Genomic DNA, 22,522 nt, shown 5'->3' on the forward strand with positions numbered 1-22,522 from the left:
TCTGAAAATTGGCTGAAAATGACTAAATATGAAGGACTCATCGGGCGAATCGCTCTGGAACTGAAATCGGAACACTCGCTGACATTTCCCTTATCTGAAAGTCTGATAAACGCTGAAAAAATGACTAAGTCCAAAACAAATGTTTTTTCAACTTTTTTCAATTTTACCCCCGTGGGATATGTATTCTACCGACACTCATTTGGAACTCTCCTGGGGTACCCTCACACATATTATTCCCTCATTTAGTTGATATTTTCACAAAAAAGTGAAATTTTCAAAAATTCTGAAAATTGGCTGAAAACGACTAAATATGAAGGACTCATCGGGTGAATCGCTCTGGAACTGAAATAGGAGCGCTCACTGACATTTCCTCTATCTGAAAGTCTGATAAACGCCGGAAAAAAGACTAAGTCCAAAAAAAATTTTTTTTCAACTTTTTTCAATTTTACCCCCGTGGGATATATATTTTACCCACACACATTTGGAACTCTCCTGGTGTACCCTCACACATATTATTCCCTCATTTAGTGGATATTTTCACAAAAAAGTGAAATTTTCAAAAATTCTGAAAATTGGCTGAAATCGACTAAATATGAAGGACTCATCGGGCGAATCACTCTGGAACTGAAATCAGAACGCTCACTGACATTTCCCCTATCTGAAAGTCTGATCAATGCTAAAAAAATGACCAAGTCCACAAAAAATTTTTTTTAAACTTTTTTCAATCTTACCCCCGTGGGATATATATTTTACCCACACACATTTGGATCTCTCCTGGGGTACCCTCACACATATTATTCCCTCATTTAGTGGATATTTTCACAAAAAAGTGAAATTTTCAAAAATTCTGATGATTGGCTGAAAACGACTAAATATGAAGGACTCATCGGGCGAATCACTCTGGAACTGAAATCAGAACGCTCACTGACATTTCCCCTATCTGAAAGTCTGATAAATGCTGAAAAAATGACCAAGTCCAAAACAAATTTGTTTTCAACTTTTTTCAATTTTACCCACGTGGGATATATATTCTACCCACACACATTTGGAACTCTCCTGGGGTATCCTCACACATATTTATTCCCTCATTTAGTTGATATTTTCACAAAAATGTGAAATTTTCAAAAATTCTGAAAATTGTCTGAAAACGACTAAATATGAAGGACTCATCGGGCGACTCGCTCTAGAACTGAAATCGGAACACTCACTGACATTTCGCCTATCTGAAAGTCTTATAAACGCCAGAAAAATGACTAAGTCCAAAAAAAAAATGTTTTCAACTTTTTTCAATTTTACCCCCGTGGGATATATTTTCTACCGACACACATTTGGAACTCTCCTGGGGTACCCTCACACATATTATTCCCTCATTTAGTTGATATTTTCACAAAAAAGTGAAATTTTCAAAAATTCTGAAAATTGGCTGAAAACGACTAAATATGAAGGACTCATCGGGTGAATTGCTCTGGAATTGAAATAGGAACGCTCACTGACATTTCCTCTATCTGAAAGTCTGATAAACGCTGAAAAAATGACTAAGTCCAAAACAAATGTTTTTTCAACTTTTTTCAATTTTAACCCCGTGGGATATATATTCTACCCACACACATTTGGAACTCTCCTGGTGTACCCTCACACATATTATTCCCTCATTTAGTGGATATTTTCACAAAAAAGTGAAATTTTCAAAAATTCTGAAAATTGGCTGAAAACGACTAAATATGAAGGACTCATCGGGCGAATCACTCTGGAACTGAAATCAGAACGCTCACTGACATTTCCCCTATCTGAAAGTCTGATCAATGCTAAAAAAATGACCAAGTCCACAAAAAAAAATTTTTTAAACTTTTTTCAATCTTACCCCCGTGGGATATATATTTTACCCACACACATTTGGATCTCTCCTGGGGTACCCTCACACATATTATTCCCTCATTTATTGGATATTTTCACAAAAAAGGGAAATTTTGAAAAATTGGCTGAAAACAACTAAATATGAATGACTCATCGGGCGAATCGCTCTAGAACTGAAATCGGAACGCTCACTGACATTTCCCCTATCTGAAAGTCTGATAAACGCTGAAAAAATGACTAAGTGAAAAAAAAATTTTTCACCTTTTTTCATTTTTACCCCCGTGGGATATATATTCTACCCACACACATTTGGAACTCTCCTGGGGTACCCTCACACATATTATTCCCTCATTTAGTGGATATTTTCACAAAAAAGTGAAATTTTCAAAAATTCTGAAGATTGGCTGAAAACGACTAAATATGAAGGACTCATCGGGTGAATCACTCTGGAACTGAAATCGGAACGCTCACTGACATTTCCCCTATCTGAAAGTCTGATAAATGCTGAAAAAATGACCAAGTCCAAAACAAATTTTTTTTCAACTTTTTTCAATTTTACCCACGTGGGATATATATTCTACTCACACACATTTGGAACTCTCCTGGGGTATCCTCACACATATTTATTCCCTCATTTAGTTGATATTTTCACAAAAAAGTGAAATTTTCAAAAATTCTGAAAATTGTCTGAAAACGACTAAATATGAAGGACTCATCGGGCGACTCGCTCTGGAACTGAAATCGGAACACTCACTGACATTTCTCCTATCTGAAAGTCTGATAAACGCCGGAAAAATTACTAAGTCAAAAAAAATTTTTTTTTTACCTTTTTTCAAACTCTCCTGGGGTACCCTCACACATATTATTCCCTCATTTAGTGGATATTTTCACAAAAAAGTGAAATTTTCAAAAATTCTGAAAATTGGCTGAAAATGACTAAATATGAAGGACTCATCAGGCGAATCGCTCTGGAACTGAAATCGGAACGCTCACTGACATTTCCCCTATCTGAAAGTCTGATAAACGCTGAAAAAATGACTAAGTGAAAAAAAAAATTTTCACCTTTTTTCAATTTTACCCCCGTGGGATATATATTCTACCCATGCACATTTGGAACTTTCCTGGGGTACCCTCACACATATTATTCCCTCATTTAGTGGATATTTTCACAAAAAAGGGAAATTTTGAAAAATTCTGAAAATTGGCTGAAAACGACTAAATATGAAGGACTCATCGGGCGAATTGCTCTGGAACTGAAATCGGAACACTCACTGACATTTCCCCTATCTGAAAGTCTGATAAACGCCGGAAAAATGACTAAGTCTAAAAAAAAATTTTTTCACATTTTTTCAATTTTACCCCCGTGGGATATATATTCTACCCACACACGTTTGGAACTCTCCTGGGGTTCTCTCACACATATTATTCCCTCATTTAGTGGATATTTTCACAATAAAGTGAAATTTTCAAAAATTCTGAAAATTGGCTGAAAATGACTAAATATGAAGGACTCATCGGGCGAATCGCTCTGGAACTGAAATCGGAACGCTCACTGACATTTCCCCTATCTGAAAGTCTGATAAACGCTGAAAAAATGACTAAGTCCAAAAAAAAATTTTCACCTTTTTTCAATTTTACCCCCATGGGATATATATTCTACCCACACACATTTGGAACTCTCCTGGGGTACTCTCACACATATTATTCCCTCATTTAGTGGATATTTTCACAAAAAAGTGAAATTTTAAAAAATTCAGAAAATTGGCTGAAAATGACTAAATATGAAGGACTCATCGGGCAAATCGCTCTGAAACTGAAATCGGAATGCTCACTGACATTTCCCCTATCTGAAAATCTGATAAACGCCGGAAAAATGACTAAGTCTAAAAAATTTTTTTTTCACCTTTTTTCAATTTTACCCCCGTGGGATATATATTCTACCCACACACATTTGGAACTCTCCTGGGGTACCCTCACACATATTATTCCCTCATTTAGTGGATATTTTCACAAAAAAGTGAAATTTTCAAAAATTCTGAAAATTGGCTGAAAACGTCTAAATATGAAGGACTCATCGGGCGAATCGCTTTGGAACTGAAATTGGAACGCTCACTGACATTTCCCCTATCTGAAAGTCTGATAAACGCTGAAAAAATGACTAAGTCCCAAAAAAATTTTTCACCTTTGTTCAATTTTACCCCCGTGGGATATATATTCTACCCACACACATTTGGAACTCTCCTGGGGTACCCTCACACATATTATTCCCTCATTTAGTGGATATTTTCACAAAAAAGTGAAATTTTCAAAAATTCTGAAAATTGGCTAAAAATGACTAAATATGAAGGACTCATCGGGCAAATCGCTCTGGAACTGAAATCGGAATGCTCACTGACATTTCCCCTATCTGAAAGTCTGATAAACGCTGAAAAAATGACTAAGTCTAAAAAATTTTTTTTTCACATTTTTTCAATTTTACCCCAGTGGGATATATATTCTACCCACACACATTTGGAACTCTCCTGGGGTACTCTCACACATATTATTCCCTCATTTAGTGGATATTTTCACAAAAAAGTGAAATTTTCAAAAATTCTGAAAATTGGCTGAAAATCACTAAATATGAAGCACTCATCGGGCGAATCGCTCTGGAACTGAAACCGGAACGCTCACTGACATTTCCCCTATCTGAAAGTCTGATAAACGCTGAAAAAATGACTAAGTCCAAAAAAATTTTTTCACCTTTTTTCAATTTTACCCCCATGGGATATATATTCTACCCACACACATTTGGAACTCTCCTGGGGGTACCCTCACACATATTATTCCCTCATTTAGTGGATATTTTCACAAAAAAGTGAAATTTTCAAAAATTCAGAAAATTGGCTGAAAACGACTAAATATGAAGGACTCATCGGGCGAATCGCTCTGGAACTGAAATCGGAACGCTCACTGACATTTCCCCTATCTGAAAGTCTGATAAACGCCGGAAAAATGACTAAGTCGAAAAAAAAAAATTTTTCATCTTTTTTCAATTTTACCCCCGTGGGATATATATTCTACCCACACACATTTGGAACTCTCCTGGGGTACCCTCACACATATTATTCCCTCATTTAGTGGATATTTTCACAAAAAAGTGAAATTTTCAAAAATTCTGAAAATTGGCTGAAAACGACTAAATATGAAGGACTCATCGGGCGAATCGCTCTGGAAATGAAATCGGAATGCTCACTGACATTTCCCCTATCTGAAAGTCTGATAAACGCCGGAAAAATGACTAAGTCTAAAAAAATTTTTTTTCAGATTTTTTCAATTTTACCCCCGTGGGATATATATTCTACCCACACACATTTGGAACTCTCCTGGGGTACTCTCACACATATTATTCCCTCATTTAGTGGATATTTTCACAAAAAAGTGAAATTTTCAAAAATTCTGAAAATTGGCCGAAAACGTCTAAATATGAAGGACTGATCGGGCGAATCGCTCTGGAACTGAAATCGGAACGCTCACTGACATTTCCCCTATCTGAAAGTCTGATAAACGCTGAAAAAATGACTAAGTCCAAAAAAAAAATTTTTCAACTTTTTTCAATTTTACCCCCGTGGGATATATATTCTACCCACACACATTTGGAACTCTCCTGGGGTACCCTCACACATATTATTCCCTCATTTAGTGGATATTTTTTTACAAAAAAGTGAAATTTTCAAAAATTCAGAAAATTGGCTGAAAACGACTAAATATGAAGGACTCATCGGGCGAATCGCTCTGGAACTGAAATCGGAATGCTCACTGACATTTCCCCTCTCTGAAAGTCTGATAAACGCCGGAAAAATGACAAAGTCAAAAAAAAAAATTTTTTCACATTTTTTCAATTTTACCCCCGTGGGATATATATTCTACCCACACACATTTGGAACTCTCCTGGGGTGCCCTCACACATATTATTCCCTCATTTAGTGGATATTTTCACAAAAAAGTGAAATTTTCAAACATTCTGAAAATTGGCTGAAAATGACTTAATATGAAGGACTCATCGGGCGAATCGCTCTGGAACTGAAATCGGAACGCTCGCTGACATTTCCCCTATCTGAAAGTCTGATAAACGCCGGAAAAATGACTAAGTCTAAAAAATTTTTTTTTCACCTTTTTTCAATTTTACCCCCGTGGGATATATATTCTACCCACACACATTTGGAACTCTCCTGGGGTACCCTCACACATATTATTCCCTCATTTAGTGGATATTTTTTTACAAAAAAGTGAAATTTTCAAAAATTCAGAAAATTGGCTGAAAACGACTAAATATGAAGGACTCATCGGGCGAATCGCTCTGGAACTGAAATCGGAATGCTCACTGACATTTCCCCTCTCTGAAAGTCTGATAAACGCCGGAAAAATGACTAAGTCAAAAAAAAAAATTTTTTCACATTTTTTCAATTTTACCCCCGTGGGATATATATTCTACCCACACACATTTGGAACTCTCCTGGGGTACCCTCACACATATTATTCCCTCATTTAGTGGATATTTTCACAAAAAAAGTGAAATTTTCAAACATTCTGAAAATTGGCTGAAAATGACTTAATATGAAGGACTCATCGGGCGAATCGCTCTGGAACTGAAATCGGAACGCTCGCTGACATTTCCCCTATCTGAAAGTCTGATAAACGCCGGAAAAATGACTAAGTCTAAAAAAATTTTTTTTCACCTTTTTTCAATTTTACCCCCGTGGGATATATATTCTACCCACACACATTTGGAACTCTCCTGGGGTACCCTCACACATATTATTCCCTCATTTAGTGGATATTTTCACAAAAAAGTGAAATTTTCAAAAATTCTGAAAATTGGCCGAAAACGTCTAAATATGAAGGACTGATCGGGCGAATCGCTCTGGAACTGAAATCGGAACGCTCACTGACATTTCCCCTATCTGAAAGTCTGATAAACGCTGAAAAAATGACTAAGTCAAAAAAAAATTTTTTTTCACATTTTTTCAATTTTACCCCCGTGGGATATAATATATTCTACCCACACACATTTGGAACTCTCCTGGGGTACCCTCACACATATTATTCCCTCATTTAGTGGATATTTTCACAAAAAAGTGACATTTTCAAAAATTCAGAAAATTGGCTGAAAACGACTAAATATGAAGCACTCATCGGGCGAATTGCTCTCGAACTGAAATGGGAACGCTCACTGACATTTCCCCTCTCTGAAAGTCTGATAAATGCCCGAAAAATGACGAAGTCAAAAAAAAAATTTTTTCATCTTTTTTCAATTTTACCCCCGTGGGATATATATTCTACCCACACACATTTGGAACTCTCCTGGGGTACCCTCACACATATTATTCCCTCATTTAGTGGATATTTTCACAAAAAAGTGAAATTTTCAAAAATTCAGAAAATTGGCTGAAAACGACTAAATATGAAGGAGTCATCAGGCAAATCGATCTGAAAGTGAAATCGGAACGCTCACTGACATTTCCCCTATCTGAAAGTCTGATAAACGCTGAAAAAATGACTAAGTAAAAAAAAAAAATTTTTTTCACCTTTTTTCAATTTTACCCCCGTGGGATATATATTCTACCCACACACATTTGGAACTCTCCTGGGGTACCCTCACACATATTTTTCCCTCATTTAGTGGATATTTTCACAAAAAAGTGAAATTTTCAAAAATTCAGAAAATTGGCTGAAAACAACTAAATATGAAGGACTCATCGGGCGAATCGCTCTGGAACTGAAATCAGAACGCTCACTGACATTTCCCCTATCTGAAAGTCTGATAAACACTGAAAAAATGACTAAGTCCAAAAAAAAAAATTTTTTCACATTTTTTCAATTTTACCCCCGTGGGATATAATATATTCTACCCACACACATTTGGAACTCTCCTGGGGTACCCTCACACATATTATTCCCTCATTTAGTGGATATTTTCACAAAAAAGTGAAATTTTCAAAAATTCTGAAAATTAGCTGAAAACGACTAAATATGAAGGACTCATCAGGCGAATTGCTCTGGAACTGAAATCGGAACGCTCACTGACATTTCCCCTATCTGAAAGTCTGATAAAGGCTGGAAAAATGACTAAGTCCAAAAAAAAAATTTTTTTCACCTTTTTTCAATTTTACCCCCGTGGGATATATATTCTACCCACACACATTTGGAACTCTCCTGGGGTACCGTCACACATATTATTCCCTCATTTAGTGGATATTTTCACAAAAAAGGGAAATTTTCAAAAATTCAGAAAATTGGCTGAAAACGACTAAATATGAAGGACTCATCGGGCGAATTGCTCTCGAACTGAAATCGGAACGCTCACTGACATTTCCCCTATCTGAAAGTCTGATAAATGCCGGAAAAATGACTAAGTCAAAAAAAAAATGTTTTCATCTTTTTTCAATTTTACCCCCGTGGGATATATATTCTACCCACACACATTTGGAACTCTCCTGGGGTACCCTCACACATATTATTCCCTCATTTAGTGGATATTTTCACAAAAAAGTGAAATTTTCAAAAATTCAGAAAATTGGCTGAAAACGACTAAATATGAAGGAGTCATCAGGCAAATCGCTCTGGAACTGAAATCGGAACGCTCACTGACATTTCCCCTATCTGAAAGTCTGATAAACGCTGAAAAAATGACTAAGTCCAAAAAAAAAATTTTTTTCACCTTTTTTCAATTTTACCCCCGTGGGATATATATTCTACCCACACACATTTGGAACTCTCCTGGGGTACCCTCACACATATTATTCCCTCATTTAGTGGATATTTTCACAAAAAAGGGAAATTTTCAAATATTCAGAAAATTGGCAGAAAAATGACTAAATATAAAGGACTCATCGCGCGAATTGCTCTGGAACTGAAATCGGAACGCTCACTGACATTTCCCCTCTCTGAAAGTCTGATAAACGCCGGAAAAATGACTAAGTGAAAAAAAAACATTTTTCATCTTTTTTCAATTTTACCCCCGTGAGATATATATTCTACCCACACACATTTGGAACTCTCTTGGGGTACCCTCACACATATTATTCCCTCATTTAGTGGATATTTTCACAAAAAAGTGAAATTTTCAAAAATTCAGAAAATTGGCTGAAAACGACTAAATATGAAGGACTCATCGGGCGAATCGCTCGGTAACTGAAATCGGAACGTTCACTGACATTTCCCCTATCTGAAAGTCTGATAAACGCCGGAAAAATGACTAAGTCCCCAAAAAAATTTTTTTTCACCTTTTTACAATTTTACCCCCATGGGATATATATTCTACCCACACACATTTGGAACTCTCCTGGGGTACCCTCACACATATTATTGCCTCATTTATTGGATATTTTCACAAAAAAGGGAAATTTTCAAATATTCAGAAAATTGGCTGAAAACGACTAAATATGAAGGACTCATCGGGCGAATCGCTCTGGAACTGAAATCGGAATGCTCAGTGACATTTCCCCTATCTGAAAGTCTGATAAACGCCGGAAAAATGACTAAGTCCAAAAAAAATTTTTTTTCACCTTTTTTCAATTTTACCCCCGTGGGATATATATTCTACCCACACACATTTGGAACTCTCCTGGGGTACCCTCACACATATTATTCCCTCATTTAGTGGATATTTTCACAAAAAAGGGAAAATTTCAAAAATTCTGAAAATTGGCTGAAAACGACTAAATATGAAGGACTCATCGGGCGAATTGCTCTCGAACTGAAATCGGAACGCTCACTGACATTTCCCCTCTCTGAAAGTCTGATAAACGCCGGAAAAATGACTAAGTCAAAAAAAAATTTTTTCATCTTTTTTCAATTTTACCCCCGTGGGATATATATTCTACCCACACACATTTGGAACTCTCCTGGGGTACCCTCACACATATTATTCCCTCATTTAGTGGATATTTTCACAAAAAAGTGAAATTTTCAAAAATTCAGAAAATTGGCTGAAAACGACTAAATATGAAGGACTCATCGGGCGTATCGCTCTGGAACTGAAATCGGAACGCTCACTGACATTTCCCCTATCTGAAAGTCTGATAAACGCTGGAAAAATGAGTACGTCAAAAAAAAAAATTTTTTCACCTTTTTTCAATTTTACCCCCGTGGGATATAAATTCTACCCACAAACATTTGGAACTCTCCTGGGGTACCCTCACACATATTATTCCCTCATTTAGTGGATATTTTCACAAAAAAGTGAAATTTTCAAAAATTCTGAAAATTTTCTGAAAACGACTAAATATGAAGGACTCATCGGGCGAATTGCTCTGGAACTGAAATTGGAACGCTCACTGACATTTCCCCTATCTGAAAGTCTGATAAACGCCGGAAAAATGAGTAAGTCAAAAAAAAATTTTTTTTAACCTTTTTTCAATTTTACCCCCGTGGGATATATATTCTACCCACACACATTTGGAACTCTCCTGGGGTACCCTCACACATATTATTCCTTCATTTACTGGATATTTTCACAAAAAAGTAACATTTTCAAAAATTCAGAAAATTGGCTGAAAACGACTAAATATGAAGGAGTCATCAGGCAAATCGCTCTGGAACTGAAATCGGAACGCTCATTGGCATTTCCCCTATCTGAAAGTCTGATAAACGCTGAAAAAATGACTAAGTCCAAAAAAAATGTTTCACCTTTTTTCAATTTTACCCCCGTGGGATATATATTCTACCCACACACATTTGGAACTCTCCTGGGGTACCCTCACACATATTATTCCCTCATTTAGTGGATATTTTCACAAAAAAGGGAAATTTTCGAAAATTGGCTGAAAACGACTAAATATGAAGGACTCATCGGGCGAATCGCTCTGGAACTGAAATCGGAACGCTCACTGACATTTCCCCTATCTGAAAGTCTGATAAACGCTGAAAAAATGACTAAGTCCAAAAAAAAAATTTTTTCACCTTTTTTCAATTTTACCCCCGTGGGATATATATTCTACCCACACACATTTGGAACTCTCCTGGGGTACCCTCACACATATTATTCCCTCATTTAGTGGATATTTTCACAAAAAAGTGACATTTTCAAAAATTCAGAAAATTGGCTGAAAACGACTAAATATGAAGGACTCATCAGGCAAATCGCTCTGGAACTGAAATCGGAACGCTCACTGACATTTCACCTATCTGAAAGTCTGATAAACGCCGGAAAAATGACTAAGTCAAAAAAAAAAATTTTTTCATCTTTTTTCAATTTTACCCCCGTGGGATATATATTCTACCCACACACATTTGGAACTCTCCTGGCATACCCTCACACATATTATTCCCTCATTTAGTGGATATTTTCACAAAAAAGTGAAATTTTAAAAAATTCTGAAAATTGGCTGAAAACGACTAAATATGAACGACTCATCAGTCAAATCGCTCTGGAACTGAAATCGGAACGCTCACTGACATTTCCCCTATCTGAAAGTCTGATAAACGCTGAAAAAATGACTGAGTCCCAAAAAAATTTTTCACCTTTTTTCAATTTTACCCCCGTGGGATATATATTCTACCCACACACATTTGGAACTCTCCTGGGGTACCCTCACACATATTATTCCCTCATTTAGTGGATATTTTTTTACAAAAAAGTGAAATTTTCAAAAATTCAGAAAATTGGCTGAAAACGACTAAATATGAAGGACTCATCGGGCGAATTGCTCTGGAACTGAAATCGGAACGCTCACTGACATTTCCCCTATCTGAAAGTCTGATAAACGCTGAAAAAATGGCTAAGTCCAAAAAAAAAAATTTTTCACCTTTTTTCAATTTTACCCCCGTGGGATATATATTCTACCCACACACATTTGGAACTCTCCTGGGGTACCCTCACACATATTATTCCTTCATTTACTGGATATTTTTTTACAAAAAAGTGAAATTTTCAAAAATTCAGAAAATTGGCTGAAAACGACTAAATATGAAGGACTCATCGGGCGAATAGCTCTGGAACTGAAATCGGAACGCTCACTGACATTTCACCTATCTGAAAGTCTGATAAACGCCGGAAAAATGACTAAGTAAAAAAAAAAATTTTTTTCATCTTTTTTCAATTTTACCCCCGTGGGATATATATTCTACCCACACACATTTGGAACTCTCCTGTGGTACCCTCACACATATTATTCCCTCATTTAGTGGATATTTTCACAAAAAAGTGAAATTTTCAAAAATTCGGAAAATTGGCTGAAAACGAGTAAATATGAAGGACTCATCGGGCGAATTGCTCTGGAACTGAAATCGGAACGCTCACTGACATTTCCCCTATCTGAAAGTCTGATAAACGCTGAAAAAATGACTAAGTCAAAAAAAATATTTTTTTAACCTTTTTTCAATTTTACCCCCGTGGGATATATATTCTACCCACACACATTTGGAACTCTCCTGGGGTACCCTCACACATATTATTCCCTCATTTAGTGGATATTTTCACAAAAAAGTGAAATTTTCAAAAATTCTGAAAATTGGCTGAAAACAACTAAATATGAAGGACTCATCGGGCGAATCGCTATGGAACTGAAATCGGAACGCTCACTGACATTTCCCCTATCTGAAAGTCTGATAAACGCAGAAAAAATGACTAAGTCCAAAAAAAAAAATTTTTCACCTTTTTTCAATTTTACCCCTGTGGGATATATATTCTACCCACACACATTTGGAACTCTCCTGGGGTACCCTCACACATATTATTCCCTCATTTAGTGGATATTTTTTTACAAAAAAGTGAAATTTTCAAAAATTCAGAAAATTGGCTGAAAACGACTAAATATGAAGGACTCATCGGGTGAATCGCTCTGGAACTGAAATCGGATCGCTCACTGACATTTCCCCTATCTGAAAGTCTGATAAACGACGGAAAAATGACTAAGACAAAAAAAAAATTTTTCACCTTTTTTCAATTTTACCCCCGTGGGATATATATTCTACCCACACACATTTGGAACTCTCCTGGGGTACCCTCACACATATTATTCCCTCATTTAGTGGATATTTTTTTACAAAAAAGTGAAATTTTCAAAAATTCAGAAAATTGGCTGAAAACGACTAAATATGAAGGACTCATCGGGCGAATTGCTCTGGAACTGAAATCGGAACGCTCACTGACATTTCACCTATCTGAAAGTCTGATAAACGCGGAAAAAATGACTAAGTCCAAAAAAAAAAATTTTTTTCACCTTTTTTCAATTTTACCCCCGTGGGATATATATTCTACCCACACACATTTGGAACTCTCCTGGGGTACCCTCACACATATTATTCCCTCATTTAGTGGATATTTTTTTACAAAAAAGTGAAATTTTCAAAAATTCAGAAAATTGGCTGAAAACGACTAAATATGAAGGACTCATCGGGCGAATTGCTCTGGAACTGAAATCGGAACGCTCACTGACATTTCACCTATCTGAAAGTCTGATAAACGCCGGAAAAATGACTAAGTCCAAAAAAAAATTTTTTTCACCTTTTTTCAATTTTTCCCCTGTGGGATATATATTCTACCCACACACATTTGGAACTCTCCTGGCATACCCTCACACATATTATTCCCTCATTTAGTGGATATTTTCACAAAAAAGTGAAATTTTCAAAAATTCAGAAAATTGGCTGAAAACGACTAAATATGAACGACTCATCAGTCAAATCGCTCTGGAACTGAAATCGGAACGCTCACTGACATTTCCCCTATCTGAAAGTCTGATAAACGCTGAAAAAATGACTGAGTCCCAAAAAAATTTTTCACCTTTTTTCAATTTTACCCCCGTGGGATATATATTCTACCCACACACATTTGGAACACTCCTGGCGTACCCTCACAAATATTATTCCCTCATTTAGTGGATATTTTCACAAAAAAGTGAAATTTTCAAAAATTCAGAAAATTGGCTGAAAACGACTAATTATGAAGGACTCATCAGGCAAATCGCTCTGGAACTGAAATCGGAATGCTCACTGACATTTCCCCTATCTGAAAGTCTGATAAACGTTGAAAAAATGACTAAGTCCAAAAAAAAAAATTTTTCACCTTTTTTCAATTTTACCCACGTGGGATATATATTCTACCCACACACATTTGGAACTCTCCTGGGGTACCCTCACACATATTATTCCCTCATTTAGTGGATATTTTTTTACACAAAAGTGAAATTTTCAAAAATTCAGAAAATTGGCTGAAAACGACTAAATATGAAGGACTCATCGGGCGAATTGCTCTGGAACTGAAATCGGAACGCTCACTGACATTTCCCCTATCTGAAAGTCTGATAAACGCTGAAAAAATGACTAAGTCAAAAAAAATATTTTTTTAACCTTTTTTCAATTTTACCCCCGTGGGATATATATTCTACCCACACACATTTGGAACTCTCCTGGGGTACCCTCACACATATTATTCCCTCATTTAGTGGATATTTTCACAAAAAAGTGAAATTTTCAAAAATTCTGAAAATTGGCTGAAAACAACTAAATATGAAGGACTCATCGGGCGAATCGCTATGGAACTGAAATCGGAACGCTCACTGACATTTCCCCTATCTGAAAGTCTGATAAACGCAGAAAAAATGACTAGGTCCAAAAAAAAAAATTTTTCACCTTTTTTCAATTTTACCCCTGTGGGATATATATTCTACCCACACACATTTGGAACTCTCCTGGGGTACCCTCACACATATTATTCCCTCATTTAGTGGATATTTTTTTACAAAAAAGTGAAATTTTCAAAAATTCAGAAAATTGGCTGAAAACGACTAAATATGAAGGACTCATCGGGCGAATCGCTCTGGAACTGAAATCGGAACGCTCACTGACATTTCCCCTATCTGAAAGTCTGATAAACGCCGGAAAAATGACTAAGTCAAAAAATTTTTTTTTTTAACCTTTTTTCAATTTTACCCCCGTGGGATATATATTCTACCCACACACATTTGGAACTCTCCTGGCGTACCCTCACACATATTATTCCCTCATTTAGTGGATATTTTCACAAAAAAGTGAAATTTTCAAAAATTCAGAAAATTGGCTGAAAACGACTAAATATGAAGGACTCATCAGGCAAATCGCTCTGGAACTGAAATCGGAACGCTCACTGACATTTCCCCTATCTGAAAGTCTGATAAACGCTGAAAAAATGACTAAGTCCAAAAAAAAATTTTTTTCACCTTTTTTCAATTTTACCCCCGTGGGATATATATAATACCCACACACATTTGGAACTCTCCTGGGGTACCCTCACACATATTATTCCCTCATTTAGTGGATATTTTCACAAAAAAGTGAAATTTTCAAAAATTCTGAAAATTGGCTGAAAACGACTAAATATGAAGGACTCATCAGGCAAATCGCTCTGGAACTGAAATCGGAATGCTCACTGACATTTCCCCTATCTGAAAGTCTGATAAACGCTGAAAAAATGACTAAGTCCAAGAAAAAAAATTTTTCACCTTTTTTCAATTTTACCCCCGTGGGATATATATTCTACCCACACACATTTGGAACTCTCCTGGGGTACCCTCACACATATTATTCCCTCATTTAGTGGATATTTTCACAAAAAAGTGAAATTTTCAAAAATTCTGAAAATTGGCTGAAAACAACTAAATATGAAGGACTCATCGGGCGAATCGCTCTGGAACTGAAATTGGAACGCTCACTGACATTTCCCCTATCTGAAAGTCTGATAAACGACGGAAAAATGACTAAGACAAAAAAAAAAATTTTTCATCTTTTTGCAATTTTACCCCCTTGGGATATATATTCTACCCACACACATTTGGAACTCTCCTGGGGTACCCTCACACATATTATTCCCTCATTTAGTGGATATTTTCACAAAAAAGTGAAATTTTCAAAAATTCTGAAAATTGGCTGAAAACGACTAAATATGAAGAACTCATCGGGCGAATTGCTCTGGAACTGAAATTGGAACGCTCACTGACATTTCCCCTATCTGAAAGTCTGATAAACGCCGGAAAAATGACTAAGTCAAAAAATTTTTTTTTTTAACCTTTTTTCAATTTTACCCCCGTGGGATATATATTCTACCCACACACATTTGGAACTCTCCTGGGGTACCCTCACACATATTATTCCCTCATTTAGTGGATATTTTCACAAAAAAGTGAAATTTTCAAAAATTCTGAAAATTGGCTGAAAACAACTAAATATGAAGGACTCATCGGGCGAATCGCTCTGGAACTGAAATTGGAACGCTCACTGACATTTCCCCTATCTGAAAATCTGATAAACGCTGAAAAAATGACTAAGTCCAAAAAAAAAATTTTTCACCTTTTTTCAATTTTACCCCCGTGGGATATATATTCTATCCACACACATTTGGAACTCTCCTGGGGTACCCTCACACATGTTATTCCCTCATTTAGTGGATATTTTCACAAAAAAGTGAAATTTTCAAAAATTCTGAAAATTGGCTGAAAACAACTAAATATGAAGGACTCATCGGGCGAATCGCTCTGGAACTGAAATTGGAACGCTCACTGACATTTCCCCTATCTGAAAATCTGATAAACGCTGAAAAAATGACTAAGTCAAAAAAAAAAATTTTTCACCTTTTTTCAATTTTACCCCCGTGGGATATATATTCTATCCACAAACATTTGGAACTCTCCTGGGGTACCCTCACACATATTATTCCCTCATTTAGTGGATATTTTCACAAAAAAGTGAAATATTCAAAAATTCTGAAAATTGGCTGAAAACGACTAAATATGAAGGACTCATCGGGCGAATTGCTCTGGAACTGAAATCGGAACGCTCACTGACATTTTCCCTCACTGAAAGTGCGATAAACGCCGGAAAAATGACCAAGTCCAAAAAAAAAATTTTTCATCTTTTTTCAATTTTACCCCCGTGGGATATATATTCTACCCACACACATTTGGAACTCTCCTGGCGTACCCTCACACATATTATTCCCTCATTTAGTGGATATTTTCACAAAAAAGTGAAATTTTAAAAAATTCAGAAAATTGGCTGAAAACGACTAAATATGAAGGACCCATCAGGCAAATCGCTCTGGAACTGAAATCGGAATGCTCACTGACATTTCACCTATCTGAAAGTTTGATAAACGCCGGAAAAATGACTAAGTCAAAAAAAAAAATTTTTTCATCTTTTTTCAATTTTACCCCCGTGGGATATATATTCTACCCACACACATTTGGAACTCTCCTGGGGTACCCTCACACATATTATTCCCTCATTTAGTGGATATTTTCACAAAAAAGTGAAATTTTCAAAAATTCTGAAAATTGGCTGAAAACGACTAAATATGAAGGACTCATCGGTCGAATTGCTCTGGAACTGAATTTGGAACGCTCACTGACATTTCCCCTATCTGAAAGTCTGATAAACGCTGGAAAAATGACTAAGTCCAAAAAAAATTTTTTTTCACCTTTTTTCAATTTTTCCCCCGTGGGATATATATTCTACCCACACACATTTGGAACTCTCCTGGCATACCCTCACACATATTATTCCCTCATTTAGTGGATATTTTCACAAAAAAGTGAAATTTTCAAAAATTCAGAAAATTGGCTGAAAACGACTAAATATGAACGACTCATCAGTCAAATCGCTCTGGAACTGAAATCGGAACGCTCACTGACATTTCCCCTATCTGAAAGTCTGATAAACGCTGAAAAAATGACTGAGTCCCAAAAAAATTTTTCACCTTTTTTCAATTTTACCCCCGTGGGATATATATTCTACCCACACACATTTGGAACTCTCCTGGCGTACCCTCACACATATTATTCCCTCATTTAGTGGATATTTTCACAAAAAAGTGAAATTTTAAAAAATTCAGAAAATTGGCTGAAAACGACTAAATATGAAGGACCCATCAGGAAATCGCTCTGGAACTGAAATCGGAATGCTCACTGACATTTCCCCTATCTGAAAGTCTGATAAACGTTGAAAAAATGACTAAGTCCAAAAAAAAAATTTTTCACCTTTTTTCAATTTTACCCCCGTGGGATATATATTCTACCCACACACATTTGGAACTCTCCTGGGGTACCCTCACACATATTATTCCCTCATTTAGTGGATATTTTTTTACAAAAAAGTGAAATTTTCAAAAATTCAGAAAATTGGCTGAAAACGACTAAATATGAAGGACTCATCGGGCGAATTGCTCTGGAACTGAAATCGGAACGCTCACTGACATTTCCCCTATCTGAAAGTCTGATAAACGCTGAAAAAATGGCTAAGTCCAAAAAAAAAAATTTTTCACCTTTTTTCAATTTTACCCCCGTGGGATATATATTCTACCCACACACATTTGGAACTCTCCTGGGGTACCCTCACACATATTATTCCCTCATTTAGTGGATATTTTTTTACAAAAAAGTGAAATTTTCAAAAATTCAGAAAATTGGCTGAAAACGACTAAATATGAAGGACTCATCGGGCGATTTGCTCTGGAACTGAAATCGGAACGCTCACTGACATTTCACCTATCTGAAAGTCTGATAAACGCCGGAAAAATGACTAAGTAAAAAAAAAAAATTTTTTCATCTTTTTTCAATTTTACCCCCGTGGGATATATATTCTACCCACACACATTTGGAACTTTCCTGTGGTACCCTCACACATATTATTCCCTCATTTAGTGGATATTTTCACAAAAAAGTGAAATTTTCAAAAATTCGGAAAATTGTCTGAAAACGAGTAAATATGAAGGACTCATCGGGCGAATTGCTCTGGAACTGAAATCGGAACGCTCACTGACATTTCCCCTATCTGAAAGTCTGATAAACGCTGAAAAAATGACTAAGTCAAAAAAAATATTTTTTTAACCTTTTTTCAATTTTACCCCCGTGGGATATATATTCTACCCACACACATTTGGAACTCTCCTGGGGTACCCTCACACATATTATTCCCTCATTTAGTGGATATTTTCACAAAAAAGTGAAATTTTCAAAAATTCTGAAAATTGGCTGAAAACAACTAAATATGAAGGACTCATCGGGCGAATCGCTATGGAACTGAAATCGGAACGCTCACTGACATTTCCCCTATCTGAAAGTCTGATAAACGACGGAAAAATGACTAAGACAAAAAAAAAAAATTTCACCTTTTTTCAATTTTACCCCCGTGGGATATATATTCTACCCACACACATTTGGAACTCTCCTGGGGTACCCTCACACATATTATTCCCTCATTTGGTGGATATTTTTTTACAAAAAAGTGAAATTTTCAAAAATTCAGAAAATTGGCTGAAAACGACTAAATATGAAGGACTCATCGGGCGAATTGCTCTGGAACTGAAATTGGAACGCTCACTTACATTTCCCCTATCTGAAAGTTTGATAAACGCCGGAAAAATGACTAAGTCAAAAAATTTTTTTTTTTAACCTTTTTTCAATTTTAGCCCCGTGGGATATATATTCTACCCACACACATTTGGAACTCTCCTGGCGTAACCTCACACATATTATTCCCTCATTTAGTGGATATTTTCACAAAAAAGTGAAATTTTCAAAAATTCAGAAAATTGGCTGAAAACGACTAAATATGAAGGACTCATCAGGCAAATCGCTCTGGAACTGAAATCGGAACGCTCACTGACATTTCCCCTATCTGAAAGTCTGATAAACGCTGAAAAAATGACTAAGTCCAAAAAAAAAATTTTCTCACCTTTTTTCAATTTTACCCCCGTGGGATATATATTCTACCCACACACATTTGGAACTCTCCTGGGGTACCCTCACACATATTATTCCCTCATTTGGTGGATATTTTTTTACAAAAAAGTGAAATTTTTAAAAATTCAGAAAATTGGCTGAAAACGACTAAATATGAAGGACTCAACGGGCGAATTGCTCTGGAACTGAAATCGGAACGCTCACTGACATTTCACCTATCTGAAAGTCTGATGAACGCCGGAAAAATGACTAAGTCAAAAAAAAAATTTTTTCATCTTTTTTCAATTTTACCCCCGTGGGATATATATTCTATCCACACACATTTGGAACTCTCCTGGGGTACCCTCACACATATTATTCCCTCATTTAGTGGATATTTTCACAAAAAAGTGAAATTTTCAAAAATTCTGAAAATTGGCTGAAAACAACTAAATATGAAGGACTCATCGGGCGAATCGCTCTGGAACTGAAATTGGAACGCTCACTGACATTTCCCCTATCTGAAAATCTGATAAACGCTGAAAAAATGACTAAGTCCAAAAAAAAAATTTTTCACCTTTTTTCAATTTTACCCCCATGGGATATATATTCTATCCACAAACATTTGGAACTCTCCTGGGGTACCCTCACACATATTATTCCCTCATTTAGTGGATATTTTCACAAAAAAGTGAAATATTCAAAAATTCTGAAAATTGGCTGAAAACGACTAAATATGAAGGACTCATCGGGCGAATTGCTCTGGAACTGAAATCGGAACGCTCACTGACATTTTCCCTCACTGAAAGTGCGATAAACGCCGGAAAAATGACCAAGTCCAAAAAAAAATTTTTTCATCTTTTTTCAATTTTACCCCCGTGGGATATATATTCTACCCACACACATTTGGAACTCTCCTGGGGTACCCTCACACATATTATTCCCTCATTTAGTGGATATTTTCACAAAAAAGTGAAATTTTCAAAAATTCTGAAAATTGGCTGAAAACGACTAAATATGAAGGACTCATCGGTCGAATTGCTCTGGAACTGAATTTGGAACGCTCACTGACATTTCCCCTATCTGAAAGTCTGATAAACGCCGGAAAAATGACTAAGTCCAAAAAAAATTTTTTTTCACCTTTTTTCAATTTTTCCCCCGTGGGATATATATTCTACCCACACACATTTGGAACTCTTCTGGCATACCCTCACACATATTATTCCCTCATTTAGTGGATATTTTCACAAAAAAGTGAAATTTTCAAAAATTCAGAAAATTGGCTGAAAACGACTAAATATGAACGACTCATCAGTCAAATCGCTCTGGAACTGAAATCGGAACGCTCACTGACATTTCCCCTATCTGAAAGTCTGATAAACGCTGAAAAAATGACTGAGTCCCAAAAAAATTTTTCACCTTTTTTCAATTTTACCCCCGTGGGATATATATTCTACCCACACACATTTGGAACTCTCCTGGCGTACCCTCACACATATTATTCCCTCATTTAGTGGATATTTTCACAAAAAAGTGAAATTTTCAAAAATTCAGAAAATTGGCTGAAAACGACTAAATATGAAGGACCCATCAGGCAAATCGCTCTGGAACTGAAATCGGAATGCTCACTGACATTTCCCCTATCTGAAAGTCTGATAAACGTTGAAAAAATGACTAAGTCCAAAAAAAAAAATTTTTCACCTTTTTTCAATTTTACCCCCGTGGGATATATATTCTACCCACACACATTTGGAACTCTCCTGGGGTACCCTCACACATATTATTCCCTCATTTAGTGGATATTTTTTTACAAAAAAGTGAAATTTTCAAAAATTCAGAAAATTGGCTGAAAACGACTAAATATGAAGGACTCATCGGGCGAATTGCTCTGGAACTGAAATCGGAACGCTCACTGACATTTCCCCTATCTGAAAGTCTGATAAACGCTGAAAAAATGGCTAAGTCCAAAAAAAAAAATTTTTCACCTTTTTTCAATTTTACCCCCGTGGGATATATATTCTACCCACACACATCTGGAACTCTCCTGGGGTACCCTCACACATATTATTCCCTCATTTAGTGGATATTTTTTTACAAAAAAGTTAAATTTTCAAAAATTCAGAAAATTGGCTGAAAACGACTAAATATGAAGGACTCATCGGGCGAATTGCTCTGGAACTGAAATCGGAATGCTCACTGACATTTCCCCTATCTGAAAGTCTGATAAACGCTTAAAAAATGGCTAAGTCCAAAAAAAAAAATTTTTCACCTTTTTTCAATTTTACCCCCGTGGGATATATATTCTACCCACACACATCTGGAACTCTCCTGGGGTACCCTCACACATATTATTCCCTCATTTAGTGGATATTTTTTTACAAAAAAGTTAAATTTTCAAAAATTCAGAAAATTGACTGAAAACGACTAAATATGAAGGACTCATCGGGCGATTTGCTCTGGAACTGAAATCGGAACGCTCACTGACATTTCACCTATCTGAAAGTCTGATAAACGCCGGAAAAATGACTAAGTAAAAAAAAAAAATTTTTTCATCTTTTTTCAATTTTACCCCCGTGGGATATATATTCTACCCACACACATTTGGAACTTTCCTGTGGTACCCTCACACATATTATTCCCTCATTTAGTGGATATTTTCACAAAAAAGTGAAATTTTCAAAAATTCGGAAAATTGTCTGAAAACGAGTAAATATGAAGGACTCATCGGGCGAATTGCTCTGGAACTGAAATCGGAACGCTCACTGACATTTCCCCTATCTGAAAGTCTGATAAACGCTGAAAAAATGACTAAGTCAAAAAAAATATTTTTTTAACCTTTTTTCAATTTTACCCCCGTGGGATATATATTCTACCCACACACATTTGGAACTCTCCTGGGGTACCCTCACACATATTATTCCCTCATTTAGTGGATATTTTCACAAAAAAGTGAAATTTTCAAAAATTCTGAAAATTGGCTGAAAACAACTAAA

The sequence above is a fragment of the Phyllobates terribilis genome, unplaced genomic scaffold (genome assembly GCF_046119375.1).
Source record: "Phyllobates terribilis strain yellow unplaced genomic scaffold, ASM4611937v1 Scaffold_13__5_contigs__length_258822181, whole genome shotgun sequence".
NCBI classification, from domain to species: domain Eukaryota; kingdom Metazoa; phylum Chordata; class Amphibia; order Anura; family Dendrobatidae; genus Phyllobates; species Phyllobates terribilis.